This window comes from Rhea pennata, chromosome 23, assembly GCF_028389875.1.
Source record: "Rhea pennata isolate bPtePen1 chromosome 23, bPtePen1.pri, whole genome shotgun sequence".
Classification (NCBI taxonomy): Eukaryota; Metazoa; Chordata; class Aves; order Rheiformes; family Rheidae; genus Rhea; species Rhea pennata.
This window is the reverse complement of record NC_084685.1, coordinates 3,531,030-3,558,612: the sequence shown is the minus strand read 5'-3', so window position 1 is coordinate 3,558,612 and position 27,583 is coordinate 3,531,030.

Sequence of the window (27,583 nt, the reverse complement as noted above, 5' to 3'; positions counted from 1 at the left end):
AAGAAACATAGTTTTAAGGAAGTGAGGGTTGTCTGAGTTTGAACTGTCAAGTTCTAATCTCCTTTACCCTTACCAGCCCAGTGACTTGCAGATAGCTGCTTATGTATCATGCAGTGTAGAATTTTAGGGAACTTGGCTTTCTTATAGAAACTAGTGTAGTGAAGCATCCAAACCCTGTTGAAATCAAATGGCTGTCAGCACCTGAATTTGTTAGGCTCCTTTGAGATGAGCCTTAGTACCAAGGACCAAGAAAGTTGTAAACCAATCTCAACCTCGCCATCAGGATATAGAATGCTGATTCCACAGCTAACACCTTAGACCTCACAGTTCCAGCCCAGTAAGAAAAACTGCTGTTCACAGATGTTGCTTCCACACATCCACATTTCTTTCAAACTCTCGCAATACTTTTCTCAGCCCCTTCTGATCTGCCTACCCTGGCGCTGAAATCCACACTGTTGTCAGTGACATTTCTTATTGATTTTTAAAAAGCTTATGCTCGCCCACACTATAGGGCTGTAACAGTCTAGCTCTGGAACTTCTTTATTTTTGAATTTCTTTTTATGATCCCAGGCTGTTCTTGAGGCACATCCTTCTAATTTTTAAGTTAGTCCTACAAAAAAAAATTGAATAGGAAACATTTGTATCTAGAGCTATCAGTATTTATGTCTTACGGTTGGCAAAATCCCCTTCCAATTGCTATTCAATGGTTTGAATCTCTTCAAAGATGCATAATAAAATTTCATTTTTAATCAGGTTGAGACTGCAAAGTATCCCAGGACATCACTGGCCAAATGCCTCAAGGGAAGTATTTGTGTTGTTGCAACACAATAATCATCCATCAAACACTATACGTTAATAGTAGCATTTAATTTGAAAATGCAACTTTGCTTTTATGTATTTCCACGTGCTTAATGGAAGCAGGAAAGGCTAATTACGTCCATTTAAGAGAGGTAGAAACAAAGGACAGACTGCAGAGCAAGGATTCAAGCTTCATTCTAATCTCTGTTCACTCTCTGGGCAAGTGAACTACACCTACTTCTTCACACAGACAGAAGAGATGTAAAATGGCATGTAAAATTTGTGAAGTCTAGTTCCAGTTTTGCCACTGCGTGCTTTGGCAAGTTATGCTATCTCACCATGCCAGGAGTGCAAGTGAGGGGGGATAGAAGCAGAACATTTTTAGTAGGGAATCATACTGCAGTGAGATCCTGCAGTAGTCTTCAACAGGTTAAAGAGTCTTTCCCACCCTTGATTGTTTTCTGTAGTGCGGTATGTACCATCAACACAGTAACACCACCCCAAACCAGACCCTTGTTAATAAGACAGCACTTTCCTTCCACTTTAGAAAGCATGACCTGAGGTAGGTCGGGCTCCGACGTTGCATATCTAGCTCCTGCTGCTCACGGCCACCCCTGCAGCTTGCCCTAGCATCCACCATGCTATCATGTTCCTCTTTGCCTTGTCCATTCTTGCAAGCTCTCTGCTGCATCAGGGGTGCACTCTTGTTCTGCACCCACAACAGGAATGAAAGCCACAAGTGGAAATGCAGCAAATCTCTGCTCTCTGGGAACAAGGCATAGTCATTCATCAAATTCTAACTCCCTGAGCAGGCTTGGAAAAAATAATACTGTAAGTCCCATAAATTTACTGGGGTATCTTTGCTACTGAATCAAAGAGAAATTGTAAGTGTCACCTGGTGACTGAGCAGACCCACTGAAGCCCTGCAGGGATTTCTGCTAACAGTCTGGTGTTTGGCAAAATGGAGGAAGGGACTGAAACAGGCAGCTATAGAAAGCTGAAGCCCCTATTGCATTTAAATTCTCTGAAGTTAGGGAGCATGCTGTACTTGCAGAGTAATAGAACTTGCAGTAAACTACTTTGGAGAAAAACCTTCATGTTATTTAAATAGAGCCCCTACGTGCCTGATTTTAGATGTCTAGAAGTTAGATGTCTAAGTTTATTCTACTCACCCAATGCCCCCTTTACAGTCAGGAGAGAAAAAACAGTGAGTCATCTCTTTCCAAAACCAGCAGCTAAGCCAGGTCCAGTGAATCACCTCTGAGGTCCTTATTTCTTTCCACTGAATACAGAAAGGATCTGGAGGGAATTGCTCAGATATTATTTGTCTTTTAGATACCGAAGTACAATAAGATGCATCCCACCTGAAAAAGTTACCGTCTTCTAGCCTCAAAAATCTGCATGGCAGTGGGTATATCTATGCTATCAAATTGGTTTCCTTTCCATTTTAACTCCAGGGCACCAGTCTGCTCATCCTCCAGACTAAGCAGATGTTCACTTCCTGTAACTCACTCTGGAGCAGACCAACTCAACACACTCATGAAAGGACTGGGACACTGAACTCAGGACAGCGAGTTTCAGGGTCTAAACTGGAGGCTACCACAGATCCACCAGTCTTGGTACAAGGACCAGAGCTTGCTCTTTTGCACAGGTACCAGTAGCAACTGGAGTGCAAATGAACAGGAGTCAGGCTCCATTTTCAGAACAGGAAGATGCTTCTTCAAGATTTTTCCCAAGCGCCAACAACCATTTAGGAGATGGGGTGCTGAATGTCACTGAAGGTATTGCAGGCTACTGGGCTGTTAGCTCCCTTCTAGTCTCCAACTCACTTCACTCTCCACCCTGCTTATCTTGCCTTTAATTGGGTCAGTACTAACAGGAGGCCATGACGTACCTCTCAAATTCATTTATAAGGAGTCTCAAAGACTCTAAGTTTTAAAGCAAAATTGCTAATAATGTGTGCCACAGGAAATTAATAACGCAAGAGAACCGAGAAAATGTGATGATTTATCATTGAGTTTATTTCTATAGATAGCGTATCCATGGTATTCTGTGTCACTCAAAACATTTCCAGAACAGAAGATGTGGGCCAGTAAAAAGGTACTATCAGCCTAGTCCAATCTCTGGTTGGTAAAATGCTCTGGGACTTCAGTGAGCCCTAAAACTGGAAAAAGAAATTAAAATAATAGGCTGGCCAAACCAAAAGTCTGCTAGCTAAATTCTGTTCTCATTCACCCAGCTGTAACTTCGCATGGGCACTGCTGATTTCAGTGTGTTAGATTTAATCACTGAGTTCACACAAGCTACTCTGAAGTGGCCTCCATGAAGCAAGATCCCTGCAGATTTCCAGAAATAGAGTGTTTGAAGCTGGCATCAGCTTTCACTCCTCTCTTCATCTGCTCAGTTCTTCAGTATTTTAAGCACTTTTAGGGCATAGGAATTCAAAAGAACCCCCAGCATTGAGAGAGGAAATGATGCTCAAATCCTGCAGAAATGCTGAGATTTCATGAACTGATCCATGCTAGAAGCGGGATGGAATCAGAATTTCTGAAAGTTTCTGTAAAGGAATACACTTGTTTTTCTGGACTATGATGCATGACAAAGAAGAAGGGAAATAGAAGATGTAAGTAATACCGGCACACTGAAAATCCACAAGGACAGACCTGCCGCCTGCTCTGTCCCCTCCCTGCCCAAATGCTAAAACCATACTCTGACTGCCCCCCCGCCCCCCTCTCTCTCTCCTCCAAGGAGCATAGAGGTTTTTACAGCCCTCCTTTTCCAGGCCATGATGTAACAGGATTGTGCTTGAATTACCAAGCTGAAATAACAAATTATTGGACATTCGAGGCTCAAGACCTCTTTTTTTTTTTTTTTTTTCCTCCCTCTCTCGTCTTCTTTCTTTTTCCCCTTACACCAGACCTGGACCCAACAAATCCTTCCACAACACCTTTTTTACCAAAACTTGCAGGTCCCCATGGAAAACACTGATTTTAATTGATCACAAAGCTAAACAGGTCAGTAAGGGAAATCCCTCACCAGATCTAGAAGGGAGAGACCATTCCGTCCTTGTGTTGCTCCTCCCCTTGCTAGGATGCTGGGCTCTTCTCTGTCACTCTATTCTGGGGACATCTGCTTCAAGCACTGAACCTCCCTAAGCTCATTTTGTTTCGACAGTGAGGAGGAAGGGATTAGCTGTCATCCATGAAACGGTTGCACCCAAAGTTTTGTGTAGCTGTAGCAGCAGGAGACAGCAAAGCTGGATTAAAAAACAAAAAAATCCTGGCAATTTTTATTTTAGCTTCTTTTAGACTGAAAGATGTAAGTAAAAAGTAGCATCTCAATGAGAGAGCTGCTAAGACTGCCACTTAATTGCATGGTGTGAATGCCTCCAAAGGGAATCTTCTAAAACAGTTAGGCTGTTACAATAAGTACTATAATTAACAAGGTCAAGTTACCTAAAAGAACCTGTCAGAGAGATACCTACTGAAGGATCCTTGATTTCTAAAGCCATTTATGTGCATTTATTTGGGAAAAGTGCAAAGGTATCATGCACGCAGCAGTGTGCATGCATGTGCATGACCAGCTGTGTGTGTCTGTACACACCTTTCAGTATGCACCCAAAGTCACTGACAAACAGGAAGGATCTCTGTTATTAAGTTAATCTCCCTGTCCCACGACAGCATGAGCTCTGCACACCATTCCTGCCAAGTGTTTTTCTGACCTGCAAACTTCACACTCTGCCTTTTTTTCCAGTGCTTTTATCACTTCTGTCACAGAAGTTTTTCCTTATATTTTGCTTGGATCTTCCTTGTTACAGTCTGTGCCCATGATTTCTCATCTACAGCAAATATGAAGGTGGCATTGTTCCCATTCTCACAGCTGCCTTTTGTGCTTAAAGACTATTATAACTTAGCTTTCTCTTCTCTAAGCTACACAGCCCAATTATTTCTCTATCACTACCAGCCACAGTTTTCCAGACCTCTGATCACTTTACTGGTCTCCTCTGCAGTTTTCTCAGTTAATTGGTCTCCACCATTCTTTAAGTTCAGTGCCCTAAACTGGACTCAATCCTCCAGATGAAGCCTCCCAGTATTTAGCAGAGCAGAAGGCTGATTTCACCTACCTTGCAGGCTGCACTCTGGATTACACAGTCTGAATTTTCTTCCCCTTTTGTAACACCCTGCCATCATTGATTCATGTTCTGCTTGTGATTTGAGTATAATGCCTAGATCTGTCTCTGAAGAACTGCTATCCACCTCCTTGTTACATTCAGATGAGAATTATTAAGCTGCAGACGGCTTTTGGCTAGTTCATGAGTCACCTCAGTTTCACGAACTTCACTGAATCTGATGTTCATGACGAAACTCGGACTGAAAGACTTCTTGTAAGTACACCAACTCTTTCGTAATGGTCATTTTCCAGACACTGCTGCAGTAGTTAACTGTCAGATCCAAGTGCCTTCTAGTGTTACCTCTTTACTGAAAGAATTCCTCACCTACAACATTTTCAGCATCACATTAACAAGAGTTTACCAATTCTCACCACAGTCTTGAAGGGCTCTTAAACAGCATTATTAGAAAACGGGACTTCAAAATTTTAATTTTCTTACAGAAGACATTTATATATCTTGATTGGAATAAAGATATAGTATACGTTATTTTGCTGTTTTTTCATAGGTGAAATGCATCAGTATTCAATTTCAGGAAGCAGCACAAAGTCCTCTGCCTCTTTTATGAGCTACTTCCTTAACATTCCTCGTGGAAAAGGAGCTAAAAAAAAACAGAGTAGGGAAACGCAGTTTGTTTTTTTCACATTTTTAAACTGTTCTGCAAATAGTAACAGTGCAAAAAGACCGATTCAAGCACAGGCTGTGTTTGCAGAGTTTGTAAGACCCAACCTGAACAGAACTAGCCTCTGTATTCAGGCCCTAAACTGCAAAACCAGAGAAGAGCAGAGTTTACAATAAGAAGGCACCCCAAAGATTTCACCTATAATGAATATAGCTCTGTTCTACATGTTTTAGAAGACTAACTCATTAAAAATTAATTTATACACTGATGGGTCACTTCAAACAGATGACTGTGAAGGCCAATATGGATATTTCCCCCTGCTAAACTCTCACCACAATAATCAGACTAGAGAATAAATTTTTTCAGGTACCAGCCCTCCAATTCCTTGCTCATCTTTTCTCAGCATTTCACAGGAAAACACAGCCCTGGAGATTTTTTGCCGATAACTGTACATTTAAAACATTTTGGCAACCAAAATCATTTTCATTAAAAATGAAAGAATTTGTTTTATCCACAAAATCCAAACTCTAGAAAATCCTCAGTTCTTCTCATTATTTGCACAAAATATCTACTTAACTCCATGATGTTTTTAACAAAACTAGATCTCAATAAACTTTTTCACATTCAACTTCCGCTCATTCTAATGTGAACATATCTGGTCATGCCTTTATATGACTCAGTATAGGACTGAGCAGACTCAGCTTTGCACCCTGAATTTTCAGAATATGGTTTTAGATTGACATACATCATGTTAAAGCTCTGTGGGACTTTTAATACCCTAAAATAGTCACCTCCACTTAGTTCATTGGCACTCTTCATTTTTCAAAGTCTAGTAACTGCTAGCAGAAGTCTCCAAACAGTGACAGCTGGGTTGGGGCCAAAATTGGTATCCACTCACTAGTTGCAAATCCAGCTTCAGCTGAACCTGTCCGATTCAGAAATTGCACCAAATCAAGACTTCAGATGAGGTTTTGAGTAGACTTTACCTAATCTGCAGTTGCACTGCACCAGGCACTGTCAAATATACTGCAGGGAATTTTCAGAGCTAATGCTCTGAATTTGGCACTCCAATTCTTAGTGTCCTTCCACTGGACACATTCCTCTGTTACAGCAGCTCACCCAACCTTTACCCGCACTCAGGTAACCACTTTTCTTCCGCAGGAAAAAACAGAGGGATGGATGGAAGCATCACAGTAGTGAGATTTAGCCCATGGGATAGCTTTTGGACCACACTGCTGCAACCAAATATTTAACTGGGAGGGAAAACAAAAAGATGAGCTTGCTCAAGGTCACTCAGCAAAGAAATTACAGTGGAGTCCAGGCCTCTGTGTCACTGTATTGTCCATAAAACAAAACAGAGTTGGTCTGCCATCTGAAAAAGAATGGGAACTGTTTCAGTGACTTCAAACTGAGTCACTAAAATGCAGAATTCTTTCCAAGGAAATGGCCCAAAGGTGTCTGGATTGCTTCAGAGCAGTAGTGGAAAGGCTGAGAGACTGGAAGAGCTCAGTTAATGAACAAGGCTTTCCCATCTTCACTGTCTCTGGCCCCTAGTTGATGAAAATAGAGGACGTTTAAACATTGAAACTCACAGTCCTACTTTGTTCAAATAATGACTCTGCTTAGCATTCAAGCCCTTGCTAAGGGATAGTGTTTATTTTATTTTAGAGTTTAATTGAATCCCCAGAAGGCTGTCCCTAGGCAAATTCATTTGAGAGAAAGACTCTAAAAATAGTAAATGTTGGGACACATTTGGGACAAGCGCTAAGAGAAGGTGACTTTCCAGAGCTATAAACCCTCTCCTCAGACCCATCCCCGGCATGAAGTTCTGCCAACTCTCCATGAGTCAGTACTCTTGTAAAGTCAGGACTCCTTTCTGGCTTTGATTTCATGCTTTCAACAGAGAATCATAGCGTGACTTTGATCCAACTTCCAATAGTTTCACATTGTTGATACTACCAAATTTGGTGGAGTGGATCCTAACTTCTGTCACCACAAGGGCAGAATTCAGTTCCTCACAGTGCTAGCCATTAGTAAGATTATTCCAAGTTAACTCTGCTAAGAACTGCTGTCTGGCTGGAGATGAGCTTTGGAGGAGATGGAAATCCCAGCCCGGCTTTGATCCACCAATAATGCGTGGTACATTCTTCCCAAATTGGCTTCTAGGAGAAGCTCCTAAGAAGTCAAATCCTAAATGAACTAATTAAATGTGGCTCATGTAGAAACTCTCTGGCACAGAGTGAAATATGTTCTGACCTCTGTAAGAATGCTCTCATTGAGGATTTAAGCACTTAATTCAGCCCACACCCTGTTACTCCGGGGAGAAAACATACACATTTGTACTCTTCCATTTATAGTTGGTGCTTTCACTTCTTTGCCTGACCTGCCACAATTGCCCTGGAGACTGCCCTACAAAGGCAGCAGCCAAACTGACAGTGACTTCACCTGGGAATTGTGGCTAGCTTGGGACTGTCTACCACATTAACCTTGAGGACCCTGATTCAGATTGGAAGCATTAGGCACCTGGGACTCCATAATCTCAGAGAGCAAAAAATTTCAACCTCCTTCCACAGCGACCACACAGAATTAATGCCTGCCATGTTCTGGACCTGGCAACAGCCGCCTGAGCTCTCTCTTGCCAAGTGCCAGTCATTGCTATTGTAGCTAACTAGCTAATGGCCTGGCAGGATGCCACGAGCAGACCGGGGGTTAATGAAGACCTCCATCAAACACCCTTTGCATTGATGAAGGTGACAGGGAGATTTAACACACTATATTTGTTTGGAGGGGGCTGGTGATAATTAAAAATTAAATGGACTTTCTCCACTATGCATTCATTATTGACAGTTCTATATTAACTGGGGATTTCAATTAATAGTTCTTCTTCACTAATCCAACTTTTCCAGCAGCTAAACTTATCAGCAGAGTTAATTGCTAACGCCTCTTTTATCTTCCATCTCCATGTACTTCTAATCTGTAGCAGGAATCCAGGCATTTTAGGGGATGCTCTTACTTACAACCACTTTGGAAAAAGTGGCAGAATATTCCAAGGAAAACATTCTCATCTCCATCCCACTACAGGTTTCTGTTCACTAACAACAACAACAAGCAACTCAAGATCTTTCTCTCCTCCACAGTCACATGACAAAATGCTGAAACAACTCCTTCAGTGAATGCCATGCAGCTGAATGCTGCTCATTCTTTTGATATCTTAACATTACTTCTGAGCTCTACTGATCAAGTTATTACTGCTGTTAACATTATTTATAGCTGCAGCATTGTCATGATTCAGACGAAGTATCTACTGGCCATGGTGAATTTCATAAATGCTTACCAGGTTGATCATTCAAGGACAAAAATAAAAAACAAACCCCCGACATAACAACATTTAGGAAAACCCTGGAAATAGACATTTCTCATCCAAAACTGTAGTTTTGTTTTGATGTTCCCTCCACATATACTTCAGAATATGCTGGGAGGGAACAAACACAGCATTAGAAGAAGTGTTTCACTCTGTGTTAAACAAACATTTTGAGGGACAAGAAACACCTCCTAACTTTCCACCAGAACTAACAGTAAACTCAAATTATCCATTTTTCATTCCATATATGACTTTGTCTCAGAAGTCATTTTGCTTCGATTATTTGTGGAAACATTTCATTCCTTACTTACATGCAGCTCCTTTTCATGTCAAGGGCCAGAAAAGGTTCTCAAAATGAGACAAACCCAAACCAAGTGACAACTGTCCTCTATTAAATGGTGGATCTGAAAGTCCTTTCTTCTGTGAATGCTACAACAGGTTAAACATCCACAGAGAATGTCTTTAACACACTCCACCCTGCCCTGTCACAAAATCTGACCTACATCAAAGCTGTCTCCACTTTCCTAAGAAAACTTGTTCTGTTTCCAAATTAGCTCTCATAAATATTGTGTGTTACCCCAGTGGCAGGTAACAGAAGGCCACAGAATGGTTGTACTCATTCAGATCAAGGGCTCATCTTGCCCAGCACCCTCTCTCTAAAATTGCCTCCAAACAGGGTAAAGCAAGAGCAGGCCAAGCTAACATGATGCTTTCCCTATGAATTTCACAGCCTCCAAATTTTTTCAGCTGAGGCTATTTTCTGAATCTGAAAGTTTTCAGAATTGCTAAATATTGCTATGGTATTTTGCATTTACTAACTCTCTGCAGAGCTCTCCAGGTAACCCCATCATCATGCAAAACAATAAGAAAGAAAGAAAAATGATTACTGAATAATGCTGCAATAGGTTGACAGACTTGAATGACAGCACTCCTGCTGCTGAAGATTACACTTTGGAGACAAGGAGGACCCAAGAACCCAGCTGGATATTAGCATTATGACTTCTCCTAAGGGGAAGCAAACAGCCAGTCACCTGTGTCACTCCCCAAACTGGCACTGTCAGTTTGCACTGGTAGTGTCCTGCGCTACCTGAACTGTGGGTCTGCAGTGAAAGGCATCCTGAACAAAGTCATGAGCATCGTGGAGGCTCAGCAAAGGCCCTGGATTAGGTGAGGCTGCATTTCTGGAGGGTAACATGCCCTCTTCACTTCCCATGGCAACAACAGCAGCTCTCCAAATCCTGCAAGCCAGCAGTGCTCAGATTTGTTCTTCTCTCCACACATGTGAAACTCCCATTGAATTATTACAATAATAATACAAAACATTTGTAAAGTGTCCTTCATGAAATGGTCCCAGGGCAATTTCTTATTCAGGCATAGTTAAACAAGCAGTGAACACAATCTTTTTTCATTCAGTCTTAAAAGCAAAACAAAATGGGGCTCTTCCCAGTATCAGTCAGTATCAGACTGCACGCTGACCTAAGATCAGGGATGGGGGGAAGCTGTTCTGATAACAGAAAAGTAAAACTAAAGGTGCAAGGACAAAGTTAATGCAGTGCCTTTCTCTACTGACCCAATTCTCTTGGAAGAAGATTTTGGTGTTTGTCAAGCATCTGAGAAATACCATCCAAAAATGAAATGTGGTGAACACAGCCTGTGAAAGACAGCAAGCGGGAAGCAGAGGAGTGAAGGACAGCAAAGGTGGGATGAAGAAAGAGATCACCGCAATAAACATCCTTTCTCCTTGGGGCAGGGATAGCCTTACTCTGCGGTCATTGCAGCACCAGCACTGATAGACCCCAAATAGCCTTAATTTAAGATTTCATACATGTTAACAGCAAGAAACCTGCTTCAACATGGATTTGTCATTGCTGCTGGCCTCAGCACCTACTCAAGGACTCACATGGTACAGAGAGGCCGCCATGGCCACACAGCTAATGCTCTGAAGTAAGCTTAAATACTCCAAATACTGTAACCAAGTCTCTGACTGCGTTTGCAGATACATCTGATCTGTTTGTTTAGGACACAGCACACACAGGGGCTGTGCTTTTGGCCTGCCTTCTCAAGCAAATAGTGGGGTCCTCCTCCTCCTAGACCAAAGTTGGGAAAGGCCATGAGACAGGCACTAGAACTCGGAAAGGGCCTAGAAACATACATAGAAATGAAACAAGCCACAGACTGAGGTTTTGAAAGCTTTTTAACTCTTCCAAAAGTGAGAGTATTGGTTTGTGTTGCAGTTGACACAATGAGTGGGAAGGAGGGCTATTCAGATCTTTTACTTCAGGTCATATATGACTTCAGTCTGTGGCACTGACGTTTCAGTGCTCACGTTTCCTCCACCCACAGAAGGTGACTCAGGAAGCAAACTCAAATGTCTTGCTCAGTATAAACAATCCAGGCAAGCTAGATTGCTGTGGAATCCCAAACATCCCCACAGAGCATGAAATATGGATGCTTCACCAGCTGGTGTTTCCAGCTTTCAAGGCCAAAAGGCACAGAGTCCTTTGTGCCCTGAGCCCAGGAGGGCACAACAGACCAACTGCCTAGGGGGGGACAGCATTTTTCCACTGAACATCAAGAGCCTCCATATGTACTCCAATAAAAAGCCTCTGTCTGGAACAAAAGCTCCGTGGAGACAAAGCTCCATGGCCATCAGCTGTGAGAAAGTCCAGAGTAGCAACTCTGTAGGGAAATGTCCTCTACTCAAAGCCCTCCCTTCACAAAGCAGATAATGATGACGCTCTTTTTATTACTCAAGCACACACTATGACCACCTACTACCACATAGCACATGCTCTCTTGTACGCATTAGGTGCATTTGCTCTTAGAGGTGATCTTAGAGGCTGAACCTCACAATTAAAAAGGGTTTTCTTCAATTCAGATTCCCTGTATTTCATATTACGCCTGTTGTCCTTTCACGGAGCACCACAGAGAAGAGCCCAGCTCTGTTTTCTTTACTCCCTCCCATCAAATATAAGCACCAAGCCTAGCACCACAGCTACAACAGAGAAACTGTACTGTGCCTAGCTGTTGAAATTACCACTACACAGAAGATCGGAGGATTGCCTCTGCCTATCCCCCTCGCAGAGGATGGAACTGAAGCACTGACATACAGGACTTCTATAGGATTAAAATTCTGCCTTTGCCATCAGTCAGGTTCAGGTCTCAGCCTGCAGCTTCGCCAGCCTCCTCCACGTGGCGCAGCACTTTCTGTAAAAGCATGGCATTAATGGCCATCTCCCCAGTTAAGCAGATAGCAAAACCCCTTTTCTTTCAGGGAATTAGCCACAACAGGTGTGTAGGGCAAGATGTGCAATGCTATTCTGTCACTCCTTTCTCCATGTAGGAGACCACTGACATGCATGCACAGTGGAGAGCCAGCTGCCTGCTGCTGATTGATTTAATAGCATCTTTGGAAGACATTATTCAGTCTTTGCTTCCAAATAGTTCCTCAAAAGAAGCAGTTTCACATAAATATTTAAAATATATATATATATATATATTCAAAATGGAGAAGCAGAACCATGAAAGGTTTATTACTGTTATGGTTTCTCTCTTTTCCTTTTACTCATCAGGCTTCTGTTGGTCTCTACAGGTCTCCCTAACAACGTGGAGATTATATCCCACAGTATATAAACACAGATAGGATTGCCCCAGCTCAGTGGTGGCATTCAACTGGGTGCCCATCCACGGCCGGCCATGGCCCGAGTTTCCACGGGTGTTGGGGACCCTCTAGTGGCCCCCAGCCGGATTGCAGCAGGGCCCCCCTCCAGCTGAGGACTGAGCAAAAATAACACCCAGCCAGGTCAGACAATAACTGCACCTTTCCTAGGACACCAGTCCCATTAGACTGACATGAAATTACAGACTTTGGTGTCCCTTCTTACACAAGTGTTGCTGTCTCTTATAATTTCACCACAACAAACACCCTCTGTACCCATTCCCTCCCTCCCCCCTTCCCCACAAGTTCAGAAGCATTTTTCTTTTTCCTCATTCACCCTTGGACAACAGTCAGTTGCAACTTCACTGCAATAGCTGCTGGACTATTCCTTCGGGTGAACAGGTAACAGCAAGGAACAAGCTGCTGGAGCCACCCAAGCTGCCTTAAAGCAAAACCTCCACAAAACCTGCTTGATGATTACAAGGATTCCCAATCCTTCACAGCCAGCTTGTAGCCTAGCTAGGCTTTCTTGCTGTTCCTGAGAACTTATATCCTATCATCTGTGTCATCCCCTCAGTGTCTGCAAACTACCGTTGCTAAGCCAAAGTCACTGGAGTCCTCACTGCCCACTGAGGACGTAACCTTCCCACAGAGATACTGTTATTCACCAAAAAAAAACAAAAAACCAAAGGAGACTCCCCTTGGGTGGTAACAGAGTGGACAAGTTAACCTGGTGACACAGGCAGAACAATCTTCGTTGGAAGAACCGTTACATAATTTTAGTTTGTCACTTAACAACAAATTCTAATGACCAATTCAGGTACTGGGGGGGGGGGGGGGGGTTTGGGGGGGGGACAGGACCTAATAAACCTAATAAACCTGAAATAGAGGAACACCTTTCCTCTGTCTTTCTCAGGCTCAACTTCAGTCAAGCGCTCCTCCTCTCCCCGCAGCCTCAGCTCCCCTGGTTTTCACCCGTGAGGATGCTCCCACTCCCCAGTCTCCTGGAGGCAGCAGCAGCACAGGCATGGGCTGCACGTCCGCCGGCTTCTGCAGCCACTCGAGGGCTTCTTACCAGGCTTCCTCAGCAGCTCGGCACTTCTCAGGGGTGTCACTGCCTCAGCACGGAGCCCCGCGGCCGCGGTCCCTCGGCAGCTCTCCCCGGGCACGCAGCGTGCCCCCGGCCGGCCGCCGCCTCCCTCACGGCCGCCCTGACCCTGACCCTGACCCCGCCCCGCGCAGCGCCTTTGGCGCCCCCTGGGCGGTTCGCACCGGTTTCAGAGCCGGCCAGAACCGGTTCTGGCCGCCCCCGAGCGCCTCCGGCCTCCCGCAGCCGTCATGCTGCAGCCGCAGCAACTGAAAGGCGGCGGTTTAAGCCCAGTATTTGAGGGCATTTCTGTGTTTTGGGCTGCTTAGACCGGGATGACTGAATGTCCGTGAGTCTCAGTCAGCAGAGAAGCTACTTAGGAGGATATCGGGGCTGCTAGTTCACACATGCTCTCACATGAATCAGGGAAGCAGGATGTTGCTCCTCAGGGTCTGTGAGCTTTTATTTTTAGCTGTTGCTTCTGATACTAATGATCAACAGAAGTGTTAGAAGGGCGAGCGTTTTCCTAACAGAGCCAATTAAAAGAAGGAGGTCATATGGGCAAGATAAGCAGTTAAATATCTGCAGTAAAGTCCTGACAAGATAGTTTAAGCAGAAAAGCTGCACGTGCTCTGAGAGTTCAGAGGCAGTATGTTGCTTTGAGATCACAAGCACTATAGGATGTTGTTGATACGCAGAAGGGGCAGGAGATGTACTAATGGAGAAACTAGAATCTGAAGACATTAAAAGCAGTTGGGCATTTTTGGTGCCTCTTGGCTCAGGTGAGGGACCCAAGTTGCAGAAAATACTGGGTCACAGAAAATGATGCACCTTCAGAGGTCATATTAGTTCTTTTGGAAATGTCCTTATTACAGAGCCATAGAATAATCACCTAATAATCACCTAGAACGTCACTTAATCCAACCTCCTGCTAAGAGCAAGGCTAACGTTCAGACTAGGTGACTCAGGGCTTTGATCAGGCAGATTCGAGACACTTCTTGAATTTGCCACAAATTATATCTACTTGAACACAGACATTCACAATTGAAATTCAGTTACAGAAAACAAAACTTGGTTTATCTGAAGTAATTTTTCTTCCTCTGTATTAAATTGAATAGAACTTTTCAGAGTACTGAATTATTCTAGAGAGATTATTCTTCCTATTTTGGAGGACAAGGTCATGGATCCAAATGTTTATTTTACTTTTTTAAAAATTTGTGTTAATCATTTATTTATTTATTTTCATGGGTCAAAACACTTATTTTCTGGCCCGTTCCATTTCTTTCTGCACAAAGATAGAGGCTAGTTGTCTCATGAGAATGAATAGAGACCAACAAAATGTTCTTGGGATGTTTTGTGCAGAGTTGCCTAATAATTTACTTTCCCTAGCTTAATACAATTTGCTATAATGAACAATTAACATTTGCCCTAAGCTGGACAATTAGACCTTGCCATTTAGACTGTGCTACAAAAAGCAGTGCTGAATCTGCCCTGGGAAGCTGCAGGGCTCTGCTGCCACCCAGGGCTCTGCAGAGCTTTAGCACTTTCCGTCTTCCTTTGGGAAACTGCAGATGTGAAGGGAGGAATAAAAGTGCTGCCCGTTTGAGTTTGCTTTAATTGTTTTCTTTTGGCTGAGGTGACTCATGGAAATTCAGCTCCTTAGCAGCAGGTGTGCCAGACTGCAGTATAAATATTCCAGCTGAGTAATGAGCTGATGGGCAAATGGTTTCTGGTGGCTACTCAGCTGCTCTTTGCTGCAAGTATTGCAATACAAGCATGAATACATTTGTTTCCTAAGCCTCTCTGTTAATATACATATGGCTCAGGTCAGCTCTGTCCTGCCTTCTTCTTGAGGAGCTGTGAATGAGAGGCCAAATCATGGGGCCAGATTCTGGTCTCCAATACTATAATATTATCATTGCCATTACACAGTAGTATACGAAGGCTGAAGCACAATCAAAGCCCTTTTGTGCCAAATCCTATCTGCATTTATATATTGTAGAATATAATCTCCACATTGTAGACCTCAGAGTCTAATGAAACCAGCAAAGAATATAGGGTGAAAATGAAGCAGAAAAAAGGGTTGTTTCTTCTCTGAGGCTTGCAGAACAGAGCAGTGACAGACCAAGAAATATCCTGGTCTCTGCCTCACAAGACAGCAAAAATCCAAAAAAAAAAAAAAAAAAAAAAAGTAGTCCAGGCAAGTCTGTTTAGGAATCATTGTTTTGTTCTGGGATTTTTCTTTGGGATTCTGTTTTTAAAATAGCTTATTTTTCAGCTTGTTAGAAAAACAAGCAATATAGTCTTCTTGGGGCAATGAGATCTAGTGGCATATCATGATATGGGTATCACAAGCCACCTTTGGGAAAGATGGCTGCAGGAAAGAGCATTTGGGGAGGAAGAATCCTTCTTGCCCCTTGACGGGAAAATCAATTAATGTCCTCTTTAGAGGTCTTCAGTGTTTTTTCTTTTGTGGATCTCTAACCATTTTCTAGTAGAGTTACGGACCCTTGCCCAGTGGATCTAAGCTTGCTGCCATGGGATGACTTGCATATTTACCTTTCTACAAACCCCTTTACAGTAGTCTGTGGTTTAAATTCAAGGAACCAATATACTGGAAGAAGTTGTATGTATGTGATCTCTTTTCAGTCAAAGACTTGAGATTCTCCCATACTAAATCAGTACTTCAGAGGAATAAACATGGAAAGGACATATGCATTTCCCTTGGTGGCTTCCACTGCTCACATACAAAAATGTGACTGTGGCTAGGTAAAAGGGTTGGAGCAGAAGGCAACAAACAGGCAAAACACAGGGCATGGGATAATTCACCTGACTTGGATGATGTCAAGGAAATGTTTGGTGAAAAGAATCTTTCTAAGGCCCAAGATAAGAAAGGAACATTTTTCTTTGAATAAAACTTGGAGGAATTCTTTGCAGCTAGTACAAAAGTAACTCTTCCTTCAACAGCAAAGCAGCCTGGAGAACTTGCAAGCTGTATTTATAGCCTCTAACCCCATGGCTAGTATTCATCCTTCTGAAGCATCTGTCTTAAAAACTAATGAAGGCATTTGGAAGGAGCTTTGAGTTTGATTCCCATCTGGCTCACGGTGTTCCACATTTTTTCTCAAATCTCCAAGATCAGAAGGGGGTGACCCTCTTAGGCTTAAATAAGCAATGACCCATACTCTTACCCCCCACACTCATACTGAACTAAAACTCAGTTCTTTTGGAGGATCAAAGATGTTCAGATTGCCTGTTCCCCTTCCTTCTCGTGCTTCCAAAGAGCAGCATTGAAGCACAAGGTTGGAAACAGAACACCTGCATTTCCTTTTCAGGCTCTGGCACAAACCAGTGCTGCAGCCATGTGTCAGTTCTTCAGCAGAAGGCATCTCCAGTTCACACTGGATTCAATGGCCTTTGTCAGACTCAATCTCTGAAACGTCTATCTTACACATTGGAGCCAGATAAGATATTTCCAGATAACAAAGGAGATTAAGAAATGATGGATTTGAAAACAGAGCAGAAGTGATCTTGATGCACTGTGGCCCCAACAGAGGCATCAGGGGAAAGATGTTTTTTGTAGGTGCTGAGGTTCTTGTGCAGCCCAGAGATACAGGGAGCTCATGGCCCTGCAATCACAAAGATTTGCAGGTATCCAGAGCTGATCTGGAAAAGGCAGGAGGTCATTGCTTAGAGGCTCAAATACAAGATATCTGGGCTTGATTTCATGTTCTGCTAGAGGTTTCTTATCTGGCTTTAGGTGACCAAAGGGCTGGGCTGAGAAAGAGGGCCCAGGCAGAATTTGGGGCAAGATTCAGGTGGCATGTATTGGCACACAGAACAGGTCTTCAGAAGAAGATGAGTACCCAAATCCAATGGCCCATGCAGAGAGTCACTTGCATGCTCTAAAACCTTCCAAAATTTCCTGTCCCCTTCCCTCTTCACTTGTTCCTCTATATGCACCATAGTGCCCTATGCCGGAGGAAAGGGAGTAAAGGGACAGATAGATTGATAAGTAGTGTCTGTCCTCCAGAAACTGATGCTGAAGAGAGCTTCACCCTCGCACTGTGTTTGGGTACATCCGTTGCTATTCTGTCTATGGCCCAAGGCTCTGCAATGCAGTCTGTACACAAAGAATGAAGAGCATTTCTGATGTGGAGGGGGAAAGTGCAGTGAGATATACACAGAAATAACATGACCCTTCCAGATGCCTCTAGACAGCAGCAACTCTCATGTCCCTTTCTGTAGAGGGAGAATTGGACAAACTGACAGACATATATTCAAGAGTGATGGCTATCACTGATGGTCTGACTCCAGGGCTTGTGTCCTGAATTAGAATGGCCTTCCTCTTCACCTCTTGGATTGCTTTTACTGGGACAAACTATACTGAGCTGGATATCGTCCAAATGAACAAATCTATTATCTGTGAAACTGTCCCAAATGGTAAAGCACTTCTTTGTTCATTGGTGTCCAGGAGCCAAGTAAAAAGGTTGGTGTGCTGTGATGAGGTACACTACAAGGGGCTTCTCAAAATACACTTCATCACCGATTGCTTGGAGTGCTGCTGAAGGGACAGTCCCCTGAACTCCAGCCTGGTTCCCATCTGAGGTCCTTTTCCTCAGGGGTATCCCTGGGGCAGTCAGTACCATGAGCCTCACTGGGGAAGCTCTCTGGCAGTGAGAAGCCAGGTGATGCTCACAGAGCTGCAGCTGGTGTCTTTCAGGAAAAGAGGACTGGGCTCTGCAGTCACTTCAGAAGTGACAGCACAGGCTGCAGGAAGAGTTGTTTGTGCAGTCAGGGTAGAGTAAATGGTGCTGTCAGTGAAGCTGAGGTATCCTTAGCTCAAAACATGAGGGAAGGTGAAATGAGCACTGGCCAAACTGTCAGAGCCCTGTGTTGGCCAGGGACATGTCTGCACTATAGAGACCATTTAAAAATGCAGGCACTTGCCTGACCGCAAGCCAGCGTTCAGGGCAAAGGCAGAGGAAGGAGCAAGTGGGGAGCTCAGGAGCTCTGCCACCAGGGACAGAGGCCGGGCACTGGCCCAAGCACACACAGTGGTGCTGGGGACACCTCAGTGCTGCGCCTCCGGGGCTGGCACCCCCATGTTGTGGTTGGAGCAGAGCTCTGGGCTCTGTCAGCTGGAGCAGGCCTGCAGAGAGGCCTTATCCTCACTCCTGCCAACACTGAGCCCTGCCAGTGGGTGCATTTGCAAATCAAAGTCCATTGGTTGGCCCCAGAGTTTCCCAGCAGCCTTTGCTCACTCATGCATCAGAGCTGGCACTCGTGGATGACAGTGGCCTTGGCTGTGTTGCCAGGAGCTCCTGGTCAGGTCCCACACTCCTTGGGTGACTGAGGAGGTGGGAGGTGGTGAGAGGACCTGCTCATGAATTGAAGCAGCACTTTCACACCTTTCGTTTCTCCTGTGGCGTTGACAGCTCAGAGTCGGTGGCTTTGAGTGCCTGTCATAGCGATGCTTCGTCAGGAAGGGAGGAGGAACAAACCTTCCAAGATAGTGTGCTTCCAGCTCCCTGAGAGGCACTGGTGGGAGGAGCTGGAGTTGGAAAGGCAAGAGGCTGCTGCTGCCCTTTGGGATGCAGCAGGTCCCTGGACCTCTTTCACGCTTCTGTGGGGGAAGCCCAGCCTGGTGGGCTGCCATGCATGCAACCAGCTCGCAAAGTCAAGAGGACCTGGCTGAGGAGCATGACTTCTCACCTCCAGGAGCTGGGCAGGTCCTGTGTGAGTAAGAAAGTGCCCAGCAGGCCAGAGACCCTTAGGAGCAAGAGGAGCTTGTGCCAGGGCAGGCAGGCACCAGTGTTCATTCTTGGGGTTTGGGCATTCCTTGCAGTGCCCACCTTTCCTGTCTTGCTCTGGCAGGAAGAGGTGCCAGGAGACCCAGGCGCCCATGGAGACCCTCACAGCTGTAGGCCTCACAGAGGAGCACGGGGAGAGTGGCACCATCACCTCCCACCCAGCCAATGACCAGGACCTGGTGAGCGACGGCAGCTGTGCCCCCAGCGCAGAGCTCTTGGCTGGCCCCTGCCAGGACACCTGTGCCTGGTCAACAAGGACTAGAGCCACCCAGCCCAACCCATGGGATCTCCGCTCCCCTCCCAGCTTGGCCCAGCTGCAGGTAGCCTGTGCCTGCCATCCCCACTGCCTTTTGCCAGGAAAGGAGAAGGGCACTGGGCAGATCAATCCCAAAGAGGGAGAGCGGGTGAGAAGCCCTTGGTCGGCAGCAGCACTTGTGCCAAGCGTGTCTCCCAGGGAGGTGCCCAGAACCTCCTGCTGCAGCAGGGGCTGTACCAAGCAGGTTTCAAGTACCAGCGTGGCAGCTCCAGCAGCCCTGCGCTGCCTTCGCCCTCCCCCGCCCAGGGCCACCAGCCTCCGTTGGGATCCCGTCCCACTGCAGCTTCCCCCTGCCCTGCTGAGCTATTCTCTTTCCCACCCTTGTCCCCAAAGCTCGAGCAGAGCCTCGACGCTGACGTCCCCAATTCTGGGGAATGGAAAGCCCTGCAGGGCCCCCGCTAGGTTCACCTGCCCTGCCTGTTGCTGATGTTTTCCTGGCTGCTCCAGCAGTTCAGGACATCTGTGGCTCTTGGGCGGCACAGGACAGGTAACGGGCGTGCTTGGCAGGAGCAGCGCTTGGTCACTCTCTTCTCCCTTCTTCCCCCTTGTGCCCGTGTCACAGAACAACCTCCAGCAGCAGAAGAGCAGCTCCCGGAGCCCAGCTGCGACGAGGTTGTAGATGCGGCCGTCACGTACATCTCCAAGTATGTGAAGGACCTGGCCGCCTACATGGAGGAAGCCATCTGCCAGGGTAGGCAGGCAAGGGTGGAGGGTGAGGTCTGGCGCCCAGCGGGAGTGGCCTGGGCACTGGGGGCTGCTGGAGGGAGAGAGGGGCTGGCAGGGGTCAGTGTGTGTGCCCCCTCGTGCTGTCCTGCAGGGAGTTGTCAGAGGGAGCCCAACAGCAGGGAAGTCCTGCTGGCTTTGGAGGTCTCTTTTCACCTCTGGCCTTTTCCTTTCAGAAATGGAGCTTACCAAAGAGCTTCAGTCATTTGCCAATGCCTTCAAGAAGACCAGAGGCAAGCTGGTGGAGACAAGGAGCCCCCAGAGCTCATCCCCAAAACCCCAGTGTCCTGGGCTCCCACACCAGGTGCCTGGCCCTGCCAGCTTCTGCAGGCCTCTTGGCATCCTGCCAGCACTCTTGTTGCAGCCTGGCACTATGTGATCCCAGCCAGGCCTGGCCTTTTGCCTGCATCAAGCACCCAAGCCAAGGCTCTCACTCTTCCCTTGCCTTGAAGGATGTATGTGCCTGGTCTCACCAGGTCATGGTCACTTTCAGCAGCATATGGCTTCTCTTTTCTTAGCCATCTGTGCCACCCCTGGAGACTCCTGTGCCATCTCAGGAGAAGGATGTGGCTCTGGAGGAAGGCCCCCAAGAAAAGGAGCAGCGGCCAAAGCAGAGCCTTCAGGTAGGAGAGCTGCCCAAGGCAGACTGTCGCCCGTGCACCCACATGGGGATGCTGCTGCACACGCGCATGCAGGCGCAGCCCTCGCCCAGATGGCTGGGTGCAGAGCGGCGCTGGTCAGCCGCAGGGCAGTGCTGGCCATTGCCCTGCTCCCTGGCAGCCTCCTGCTCCTGCTCCTGCTCCAGCTCTCGAGCTCTTTCTCTCTCCCTGCTTCAGGCCCTGGGACAAACTCTGCTGGTCAACAAGCAGCTGCTGGAGAAGATGGAGCAGCAGTGGCAGGAGGCCGAAAGGCAGCTGGTAAAGAAGGAGGACTCTCCGTGTTTGCTGGCATCCAGTTCTCCCAGCACGGGAGAAGCCCAGTGCGAAAGGGCCTGAGTTGAACTTCCCACTGATCCTCAGCTGGGATGTAGGACAGTCAGGAGGAACAGCCGAGGCCTTTCTTCTGGAGCCCTGGCAGGAAGGTGGGCTGTCTTGTCCTGGCAGCGAGCACCCAGGGCAGATCTCCAGCTGACTGCAAGGCAGAGTGCTGGGCAGAGCACAGGGAGTTGGGTGTGTGGGCAGAGAGCTTGTCCTTCTGCCCTCTGAGCTCTTTTCCCTTCTTCTTCTCCCTTTTAGTTTGCAGAGCAGCTGGGTGTTCCTGTGGCTGGCAACAGGCCAAGTGCAGGGACATAAGCTGAGAGCTGGCTTGTTGAGGGGAACAGAAGGAGGCAATGCCCTGCGAGCAGGGTGACCTCCACCCTGTAGCAGCATGGCGGTGCCATCTTCTCTTGGTCCTCTGATCCAGCATAACTTCATCTGTGAGCCCTGAGCTCTGCAGCAGGGGATTGTGGCATGAAGAAGTTGTGTCCCTGGGGTGTCAAGAGGTCTCTTTTTAGGGACCTAGCCAAGCACTCATATGTGCAGACCTGGGACTACAACTGTAGCCAACAAGAACCAGAGTCCCAGGGAGAGTTGGGCTGGAAAGTTGCTAACATATGCCTTGGGGCAGGTCTTTCTCAGCCCTAACGTGCACCTAGGAAGACCCTTGGTGCTGCTGCTGCTCCTGTTTTACTCTTCATGGTGCTCTCTCTCTCTTGCTCATGCTCTATCTCCTCAAGCCCTTTCCTGTTTCTTCCAGAGCACTTGCACTACCATGACAGTGCCCAAAGGGCCTGCCCACCCACTGCTCACACTAGACTCAGAGGAAGGCTACAGCTTTGGGGCCAGGATTTCAGCTAAATATCACACAAAAGTGCAGACGGCATCTCTTCCCTTACCAGGAAAGACCCTTCTGAGATGAAGAAGCGTCTCGAAAAGCTGCGAGGAGGCCTCTTCTTTTCCCTGCCCTTCAGCTGTGACACAGAAGGAACTTCTGCCCTGGGAGCAGGAGAAGCAGAAGGCTGTGTTATAAAACTATGCACCAGGCAGTGGCTTAAGCGTCTTCCTGAAAGAGTGAGGCAGCCCCTTCTCTCTTTGTGCATCCAAGAGCAAGACGCAGAAGACCAGCCAGATGATGTGGCAGCATTTCTGCTGGGGATGCTGCAAACTGTGCTGTCTGTTTGGAGGGACAGAGCTGGCAATTGCTGTTAGTCCTTCTAATCCCCCAAACTCAGATTGCCGAGAAGTTCCAGGTTCAAAATCAAATCAGTGAATACAAATTAGGTACCTGCCATCACTTGCACGGACACATCAGTTTGGGGGCTACATTCTTAACTGTCTGTTAGCAGCTAATTAAATTGAATTTCCCATTGCATCCTTGAAGTGGTAATGAGCGTGGGGCGACAGAGCATGTAGTATTTAGAATTTGCAAGACAAGTAGGGGAAAAACAGTGTCTTCCTCTGGAACTGAGTAAAAAGAGGGAAATTTTAATTCACTTTAATACAAGAACCTGTCCCAACCTCCAGCATGTGCTTTCCTGCTCCAGTTGTTTGTCTATCCATAAATTCAGTATTTCATCACTTAACACAGAGTATTATGACCTGTCTGTTAGATGCTGATGCAAATTCAGGGCAGCACTCTGCGTGCTTGGAGCACCTTCCGTGCCTGGGGACCTTTGTGAACTACATCCACTTGCATGAACTGTTTTGTAAATCATTTCTGTGCTGCACACCAAATGGCCATCTAATAACACTATCCAGCATTTCCAGAGTGCTTCTTTCCTCTCATCTTGCAAAAACGAGGGGTTGTTTAAATGTCATCCAGTAAAGAAGGCCAGGAAGGGGAGATCATACCTAAGCCAGGCAGAAATCTTTCTGTTAATATGGTCATCTTGTTAGGAAATTGTTTCAACTATTTTTTATTTCTTATTTCAATTAAAAAGTTTGCTTTCCTGTAAAACCTGGAGAGTAGTGTTCTGAGTACAAAAGGCCACAATTTGGGAAATGCTGCTGCAGTGTCCCACAGGAGTTGTAGTTCATGTGACTTCTGACCTGTTTCTCTTACACGGCCGGAAGGCCACATTTGAACATCTGTCAGAAAGCATCCTACTTAGCAACTAGTATGTACTGCCTGCTTGTTCTGGAGATGAGCTGATCTGCATTAAGGGAACTGAAGCTAGACCCGAAAGCCTTGCCTCCGAAGGGTAACTGCAGTTCTGAGGAGGTATGGCAACAAAAAAAAAAAAAAGGCAAAAGGAGCCCAGTTCCGGGGGCAAGCTGGTGTTTTCTTTTAGCAGTAGCAGGTGGGACAGTTTCAAATGTTTCAAAAACACAAGCTGTGTCTGTGTTGACTATGCCTGAGGCAAGCCGTTCGTTGTGTTGTAGCCGGAGTAAATGCAGCATCATTGAGCCAGCTAGCTATTTTATTAAAATTTCTGTGAGACAAATCTTCGGCTTGAAGTCTTCATCCAAAGCACTTTACTAAGTGTACTGAAACTTGCAGAATGTCACATGCTTCCCAATATATAAGTTCTTACTGACTAACTTAGACTTTCTGGATGTATTGGTGAGATACAGCAAAAATATGCACCCCAAAAAGAGACAGACAGCTGCTGGTGTAAGTCACCTAGGAGCCAAGAGAGATTCTTAGTGCTTGATACATGTTAGTTGTTCAAAGGCCTTCAGAAATGCAGCTCTTAGGTACATTGGCTTATACTGCAAACATCTCTGCATATTGTTAAATCCTTGTGTCTGGCCCTTGGCGCTGAATCCAGGGCAGATCAATACAGATTTGGAGAGACTCTGGGGTAAAGAAAAGTTTATAACAAGCTGTGGGTCAGTTTATCAACACCCTGTATACAATCAGTCCTCAGCATCAAGGTACTGACAGCTGTGGCTAAGGAAGACACAATGTTGGTGAGCAGGAGTCCTGGGCAGGCATGTAAATGTTCCCAACGAGGTCCCACAAAACTTGTTGGAGTCACCTAGCCTCCAGCTCTTGTTGCTGCCACACTACATTTCTCTATAGAGGAGGAATTAAAAACTTTATATCCCAGAACATAAGCATCATACTAAAGCAGAGACTTGCTCTCCCAGAGAAGAAATGAAAAGAATAACAGATATTTTGCCTCTTTGGGAACTTTAATAAGTATTTTTCCAGCCAGGGTCACAAAGATGTAAGTAGATGATGCCTTCCTACCATCCAAACTGCAACTCTGATGTTAATTGAATCCTATGATCCCTAGCATGCCCTTTCAACACCAATAACAGAAACATCTGGCAGAGCCAGCACAAGTGCATCAGAGCCCTGATTCCAACAGCAATTAAAGAAGAAAAAAAAAAAAGGAAAAAAGCCAATTACATGTAATTGGATTCAGTAAACTGAATTATCTCACTATTAAAGCAGTGCTTATTTTTTAGATAGAGGGACATTCAAACTATCAAAAGCATTAATTGATTCATCCGTTTTTTCAAGTGCGTTCTCAACAGTGCCTCTGTTTGAGAGCTGCAACCTTTTATTCACATGGGGAGTCTGAATTATACAGACCATGTTTATATCTTGGTAGCTCTATTCATTCTGACTTTTTTGTCATATTGGTGTTTTAACTCAAACATGAGCTGAGACTCCTGGAAAACATAATGGAACGTTTATTTCTTCTCTTGTAGTGCTTTTGCTGTTCCTGCAGGTCTAATTTAACAAGGGAAAAAGGAATGTTTAGAGTTCAGCTCTTAGTTATTCAGTTCTCACACGCAGGAGCATGTGCATGGGCAGGAGGCCAGAAGGAACCCGAGGCCTCCATCACGCTGTTGTGTGGCTTGGCACATGCCTGTTCTCTGGCATCTTTTAACACAGTTTCAGGGCTTCACTAAGTCAAACTCTTCTTCCTGTGCCCTCTACAGTCACCATTAAACAAAAGACGTTCGAAGCTCACAGATGTATCCCCAAGGCTTTTTGGGCTGTGCCAGCCCCATGGGCTCAGAGCAGCATCATGAGAAGTCCCTTATGCTCATTCTCAATCACTAAGTGAGGGCATCTCCATAGAGATGTCAGTGAGCCGTTTTGTGCCTGACTGCTACAATTGTCACTATGTACAACAAGAACGAGGCCTCCTACATCTTTCTTCCTGCCTCACTAAATGGACAGTGAATGCTGGAAAAGTGAGCCATAAGAATAAGTCAGGTCCAATGAGTTATTTAGGCAAATTGAAAAGTATTATGTCACTTTGATGGGCAGAGTTTCAGGCGAAAATGGCACTATTGGCATTTTCTTCCTTCTGAATCAATAACTCCTAAAGGATTTCAATTTAATTTTTAAAGGGTAATTCAATCAAGAATTTGAAAACACAGGACATTCTTTAAATTAAACTTTAATCAGATTTATTTTTTTAAATTGTACTTTCAGAAAAAGAAGAACAATTTCCAAACTGTACTTCAGCTTCCACTTCAGGGGATAATTGTTTCTTTTAGCCCTACTAAGAATTTGCCCCCTTTGCCTACCTCAGTTGCTCTAACCTATGCCAGTTGTATGCAGATATATTTCTACTAATCCCCTGAAGAGACAACTTGCAGAAAACCCAAAGATTCAGCTGAGTTTTTCAGTGGTGACTGCCACTGACATCAACTGACCGCTCCACATCTGAGAATCTCCCAGTGCAAATGGGACTAGCTGAGGGATGAAAGCCCACGTGTTATGTGGCAGTAGTCCTCCTCTTTTCTATCTTCTAGTGCTACTTTTTCTCAGAGCTGCGGGCCAATGCTGGAATTGAATGCAATTTTAGGAGGGATTTGGGGGAAGAGTGGGTTAACAGGACTTTTCAGTCACCAAGTTTTGTCAAACGAAAGAGATGACTAGGATTTTTGGAGAGACCTGCTGGTCAGACACCTGGGTGCCAAAATCACCCAGGCATATGGAAATCCCAGATCAGATCTCTTTGGTCCATTCTTCAGAATATGTTTAGGCTTCTGGGCAATGCAGTAGCTTGAAAGATGCAGTTGACCACCTGCATGGGTTATTGGTAGCTCTAAGCAGGTCTAAATCTTAGTAATTTCATTGTTTTCTTATGGCCATGGGAAGAGACACAGGAGGACACACATGACAGGACACACAGGAAGAAACATGTGAAGAGCTATGTGAAGAGATATGAAAGAGATGGAGGAGACACATGGAAGGGGACATTGGTGGAGACACAGCTGGAGACACAGTCTTCAGCCTCCGTGGCACTCCATGCCAGAGCAGAGGAGCAATAAGAAGAAACAACGGAGGAAAATGAGCAAGAAGCAATGAACAGCAGAAAGAAATGGTTATGCACAAGACCCCAACCTCCTGTGCTGCTTGTTACCTCACCGAAGGGATTGGGAGGAACTGAGTGAATGTAAGGCAGAAACAAGGAGAATTTAGAGTAGGAAGAGGGGAGGAGAGCTGCTGAACTGAAGCTGAACCCGCAGAAGGGGTAGGAAACGTGTTTGCATGAGTGTTTGTTTAATTGTTTATATCTTCTGTTTTTCTCAATACTTGAGGTAGTAATTAAAATTCTCTGATAATTTGCAGTAAATTAAATTAACTAGAATTCCTGGAATTGAGTGTTTTGACCATGACAAACAGAGCCTTCATCCAGACAGCTAGAAGAGAGGGTATGGAGCCTTGATCTGCCCAGTGGGACTGTACCCACTCTACCACCACCGTCCCACAGCCGGAACATACATAACCATTCATTAGACTAGAGTGGACCATCATCTCCTCCCCTCTCCAGGTGTTTTCAGTGTAAGCTGTACACTTCCTCATCGAGGGTTTCTGCCTCAGAAGATCAGTTACCCTGTGGTTATAGCACATTACTAAGAGCTGGAGGAGCAAGTAGGGGCCAGCTAACCCTCCTAAGCCCTGTCCATTGCTTGTTCCTATGCTTTTTGGCACCTCAGCCCGGGCAGAGCCCCAGGATGACCTTCCAGCTGTTTCTGCTCTGCCTCATATAGCTCACCTGCCTCGAGCACACCACCTCAGCCAGGAACTCTCTGTTTAGAGAATAAGTCCCACAACATATCTGACCTAGAGACCAAGTGGCA